The 5,704-nt window shown below is 50.4% G+C and overlaps 1 protein-coding gene across 3 annotated transcripts in view; it reads left to right on the top strand.

The window, feature by feature from the left end:
• The window catches only part of GATAD2A (GATA zinc finger domain containing 2A), a 95,927-nt gene that overhangs the window by 15,783 nt on the left and 74,440 nt on the right, over positions 1–5,704 (top strand). For 2 of the 3 annotated variants that reach the window (XM_019513590.1, XM_019513592.1), the window contains exon 1: positions 1–56. The exons of the other annotated variant lie outside the window; for it this stretch is intronic. The gene's annotated coding sequence lies outside the window, so the exon portion shown is untranslated. The remainder of the gene's footprint in view (positions 57–5,704) is intronic. 3 annotated transcript variants of the gene reach the window in all.

The following is a 5,704-nucleotide window of genomic DNA, read 5'->3' as shown; positions in this document are numbered from 1 at the left end:
GGCTCCATGTGAGCGGCGCCGAGTCGGGCGGCGGGGCGCGGGCCGGGCCCCCACGCGTGAGTCGGCCGGGGGGGCGGTTTTCTTCCGGGAAAGTTACTCCCGCGCCTCCTCCCGCCTGCGGGGGCGAGCCCGGGGTAGGGGAAGGCGCGATTTTAAAATGCTCCGGCGGAGGGGCTGCAGCAGGCAGCAGTGTGCGTGCCGGGCTCGTTCCCCTTGATCCGGGGGGCCTGGGAGCGTGCCCCCTGCCCCGTGCAGCGCGGGGGTGGGCGTCTGGGTGCAGCCCCAGTCGTGGCACTTCACCCGGCTGGCAGCCAGGCCGCCGCGGTGTCACAATAAGAGTCTCCGCTTCCCCCTCTGTCGGGGGGGCACCGCTGCTGCACCCCTCCTCCTGCTGGCAAGCACCCTGGGGCTTCCAGACCCCCGCGGGGGGGTAACCATTTCTTCCCTCCACCCCTACCTGTAATGCACCAGCCGCGACTGCACGGATCCCTTTTTTTGAAAAAAATGCATCTGTCTGCAAGCGGTGGGTCGCTGGTTGCAGCCCTGTTGGTCCAAGGGCATAGGCAGGCACCGCTGCAATCTCCTTTATGGGCCTCCCCGCGCAGCCCCTCGGAAGCGGACAGGCTGCCCCCCGCCCTCCGGGGTGAAGCACATGTTTTAACCGGGTCCAGGCGGCACGGGTATTGTACCTGCATTGGTGCTCAGCACGGTTTGTGTTCCGAGTGGTTTAAACAAACAAAAATCAGAGTGCTTGAGAGGTGAGGAGCAAGTATCCACGTCTCTTTTGGGGGGAAACCGAGCCTAAGTGGCTTGCCAAGAGCAGGGGTGTTGGTTGTACCGTGTTGGTCCAAGGACACGGGCAGGCACGTTTCTTTGGGCAGATGTGATCGCTTTTATTAGAACAACTCAATAACTGCAAAAAAGTTCCTTGCTTTATTTCCAGCTACTCGGTCTAATAAAAGAGATCACATCTGCCCAAAGAGCCTTGCTGTTTAGTCCTGGTCATTTATCTGTGACTAGAGGAGAGGGTTTTTGGGTTTTTGTGAAAGAAAAGTGAATCGCAGCTTGCACAGACGTTCCAGACGAGTGCGTGCACCTTCATTTCAGGGCAATTAGACTCTTACATTAAAGCCTCCAAAGCGAGGTTCTTTGCTTTTACTTTCTCTTGTTTCTTCCTTGTTCCCCTTTCCTTTCCATTCCATTTCTGGGCGTGTAGTAGACTCCCCTTTGCAAAGTAAGAGGTTCCCCAAGCGTGGTCCCGAGTCCAGTGGGGAAGGCAAAACCCACTGAGATTTTCCTTCCAGCTGTTTCTACATGTGTTGAGGGTTTTTCACACTCACCTTTGCATCTGAGGCCTAGAAATGCAATTGGAAGGAAAGAAGCAGTCTCCCTGCCTCTGCTAGGGACCACTGCTGCACAGGAAGAGAAGAAACAAGAGCTGCCTCGGGGACAAGAAGGCACCAGTGGGACTGAAGCAGCTTGCCATCGGGAGAAGAGAATGAAACATCTGGGCTCAAAAAGATGGGGGAGAGAGAGGAGGTTGCAAAGTGCCTGGGATGCATGAGGAGGGAGGGGCGGGTAGCAGGGACGCAGGTGGCCCAGGTGCGAGCGGGCTAGCAGAAGAACAGAGCAGATGGACAAGGAGATAAAACCACACACTGCACATTAAAGACACAACAAACCATCAGGTCTCCTGAGCATCTTGCTTCTCCCGCTCTGCCAGTGTTGTGTGACCACGAGGGTGTTGTGCGCCTCAGGGACCTCCTGTAGACCCCGTGGCCAGTCTGCCTGCCCAGCAATGGTGCAAATGGGGCAGGCTCCATAAATTTGGGAGTCCCTGCTCCAGATTTTGTGGAAGCAATGCCAGAGTGACACCTACTGGCATTGGGAGGCAGAGATGCAGGCAAGCCGTGTCGCTGGACAGGCAGGGGCTGTGCTCGCCAAAATTGAGGTAACAGCTCGGAAATACACCTGTGCTTGCTGAAGAGAGAGTGGCGTGAGACTTTACCCTCCATTCATTTATTTAGTTATGATACTTGCCGCTCTGTGGGACTAAGTATAGTTGAATGCTTCCACTGCTGCTATTTAGAGGTTGTGATGAATGCTTCATGGGTGCATCTCAAACCACAAAGCAGAACTGGGTATCCTTGTGCCCATTTGACAGATTAACACCCCCCACCCCCAGTTAAGTGACTTGGCCAGGGTCATGCAAGAAATCAGTGTCGGGGCCAGAGAGAGACCTTCTCTCTTCCATGTCCTCCTCCTGAATTGTCAGTTTTGAATGATGGATTGAGAGGTAGAGGGGCTTGCTTGGCATGTGACTTGGGACTTGAAGTGATGTTCAAAGCTATTCAGGTACCACTCGTGGTGACAACAGCCAGCTGGCATTGTGTTAGCTTTGTCTGGGGAGATGCAGGCATCCTGACACCCAGAAACCAACTGAATTCTTGCTGTTGGAAAGGGTGAACTTTGCCACCCAGACTGCCCCGGGGAAGGAGCTGTGTTTGCCCCGATCAGCTGCAGCGAAGTGGGACAGGCAGAAGGCAGCGGGAACGTGCAGGTGTAAGAAGAGGCCGGAGTTGCACTGTCGCATCTCAATGTTACATCAACACACTGATGCAACCATGTTGCGCCCAGACCCTCAATAACCTGCCCAGCGTCGCAACGCCACGTGGCTGTTGTACAGCCCGCGGCTCACCTGTCCACCTGGGTGGTGGGGCACAGAGCTGCTCTCCACGCCATGGGTTCAGCGCGCCACCATGGATGTGGTTACCGTCTGATAGGTCCGTGGCCAAAGTGAAGCAACTGGATGATCTCGGATGGTCTCTTGGCAAACAAGGCCGCACGTGACACTTGGCACTCGGGCTGATGACTTCATTGCATGGTCGGAGAATTCGGTTGATAAGGAAACTTGCTGGGTGGGGGAAGGGCCGGCTCGCTGGCCCGGAAGGTCCTTGGTGGGCTTGCCTTTCTTATCTAAATGGCTTCTCTTGTGGGATCCCTCCTGCGCAGGGGTTCATGTCAGTGGCTGGGCAGGGCGTTTGCATTGCACCCTTTTACCTGGTCTGGCTTTTAAAAAATCATGGTGAGCAGCCCTTCTAATAGCACTAAGAGCATTCTTCAGGGCAATTAAAAGCGGGCAGAAAATTGCAAGTAGAACAGGTATGCTTTGCACCTCAATAAGGAACTTCAATGAGCAGAGCCCAGGTTGGAGCCCATTCAAGAAAAAAACAAAGTTATGGCATATTGTGCCTTTCTGAAATGGTGTCCGTGTTGTGAGGTCCCCAAGGCAGTTGCTAAGCAACTGGAGGAGTCCTGGGTGACTCCCTCTCGAGAAATTTGAAGTCAGAAAGGCTGAGACAACAGGGTGGCCGTGCTTTGAGCACAGCTTCAACTCGCTGCTGGAGCGGGAGAGTGTCTGTCCTCCGGCACTTTGCTATTGGAAGTCGCTCCGGTGCGTCCGTCCAGCAGAGAGCTCTTGCACCGGGGCATTTGGGCTTGCAGAAGACAGGTGCCGCTTGCAGATGCTCCGGATGCCTTAATGGAGCAGATGTGGCTGCTTAATTGTAATGCATGTAGCTTCGGGAGCTCAGGGGTGTGCGTATTTAGTATCTTTTGTAAAATATATATTTACAATTCGAAGTAAAGAGAAATCCCAGGTTCTAGGTAGGTGCCTGCAATATTTCCAGCTTATGTCGCATACAGGAAGGTCGGAGATGCTTTCTTTTCGAATATAGCACAGAGATGCATTGTACTTGGGCTCTTACAACTCTTCTGCTAGGAGAAGAGGCTTCTCTATCCTTGTGCCATGCTGGGTGGACCCACACAGCAACAAGGTTCGTGGTGCTTTGGTTCCTCCTCTTCCCTTTCCTTCTCCTCCCCACCCCGGTTAAAAAGATATTTTATAAAACTCCTCATGTATAAACCCCGTATAATTTGCACAACAGAAGAGCTAGAAGGAAAGCATGGATATTATGCATTTGTATGGCACCTCTCACATAAGGATATCAAAGAGTTTCTATTACAGAATATTTAAAACTGGTTCAGTGCTGTATTCTGGTTGTGCAACTCTTTTCAGTTTGGTGTAAAGAGGATTGAAATAATATTGTTGGGGCCGTCATGATCTAGGAAGCGTATGGAAGGCAAGGAATTTTTGTGATCCCTTTTACTGGACCAGCAGTGTAGTTAGGAGAGCTGTTGGCTGAGCGTTCAGGCACCAAGCATCCTTCCTCGGGTGTTAAGAAGAAGAAACATGGTCCTTTTTTTGGCAGGGTGTGTGGGGTTTTGGATGTGTCGAAGGAGTGGCAGTGTTTCTGAAGGCCAACCCACGGGGTCTTGGGAATACTTGGTGTATTTCATTCTTCTAATACTATACCGTGATGTGATTGATTGATTTATTTATTTATTTTTAAAGCTTATGAAGAGACCCAAACATTTTCTTGTGTTCCTGAAGCCATAATTAGCAGTGTGTGGTTCCTCGCTGTCTGAAAATAGAATAGGTTTGTCTTTAGACTAAGAGGAAAAAAGCTTGGTCCTTTCACGTCCAAGGCATTTTGCAAAAATGCCAGTGCAGGAAGCACGATGCAGTAGCAGCCTTTCAGTGTTAGATATTAAAATGCTTTAATGACCAAGGAAATGTCCCCCTCATCTCTCCCTGTGACTGCCATGTTGTGTCTGTTTTATACTAGAATGAATGCTTGGGCATGGGCTTCAGCTTAGTATCTTGTCCAAAAGTCAGCTGCCCCTTTCTCTGCCCCACTCCCAATATGCTGCACCTCTTGGGATGCAATGGGAATGAATTCAAGGGCTGGGCTGAGACTTGATCCTGAAACACAAGTCCTGCTTGACTTCTTTTCTTAAAAAAAAAAATATATTTATATGTTAAATACCTAACAGTGTGTTCTCTTTATGTGCACATGTAATTTTCGTCATTTTTAATGGGAGTGAGGGTACAAGCCAATGTTGAGAGGTGAATTTAACTGTTGGTGCACCACAACTTTTATGTGTAGGTATTGTCATTGGAAAACCACGTGGTTCCACCCCATCACCCAGCTATGTATAAAGTTGAATCTGAAAGGGTTATGATGACACACAAACATCCTGTGACACAAGTGTTGTCTAGGCTTCAGCATCCAGCACTCAGAAGTTAGGAAACGATAGACTCCCGGCTGTACAGACATGCTGAACTCTGCTTCCATATACATATGCATTATGATGCAGTCTTAGGCGATTGTACATTTGTTTTTCACGGTATAATGGCCTCGCTTACTGCACCCTATTCAGTGGCTGCAGTAAACTTATGGGGCTGGAGCGGATCTCCCAGCCCATGAAATCGAGTCCCCCTGCATTCAAAAGCAGCCTTTTATTCCAAAGTGTCCACATTGACATCCACTGTCATCCCTTTGCATCACACAGCCAGAAAGCACCTAGTGAAAAAATACCTGACGTATGTGATAGTAAGAGAGTAGGAAAAGAAAAGGTGACACCAATGCCTAGGAGATTAGAAATAGGGAGTTTGTTAGATAAAATATGCTCAGTTGGTCCTGAGAAAATGGACCTCATCTAAGCTGTAGAAGGGGAGTCACCCCTCTTCATTGCTCCTCCACAGTCTGGGGTACTAAGGTGCCCTGATACGGGACTATTTCTTTCTTCATGGTCGCTTTTTATGACACTTACCACCAAAAATACCCCAATTTAACTTCAC

Source organism: Gavialis gangeticus, unplaced genomic scaffold (genome assembly GCF_001723915.1).
Source record: "Gavialis gangeticus isolate Ggan-Ray unplaced genomic scaffold, GavGan_comp1, whole genome shotgun sequence".
NCBI classification, from domain to species: Eukaryota; Metazoa; Chordata; order Crocodylia; family Gavialidae; genus Gavialis; species Gavialis gangeticus.
The sequence above is the reverse complement of the archived record's forward strand: the minus strand, read 5'-3'. Positions and strand labels throughout refer to the sequence as shown.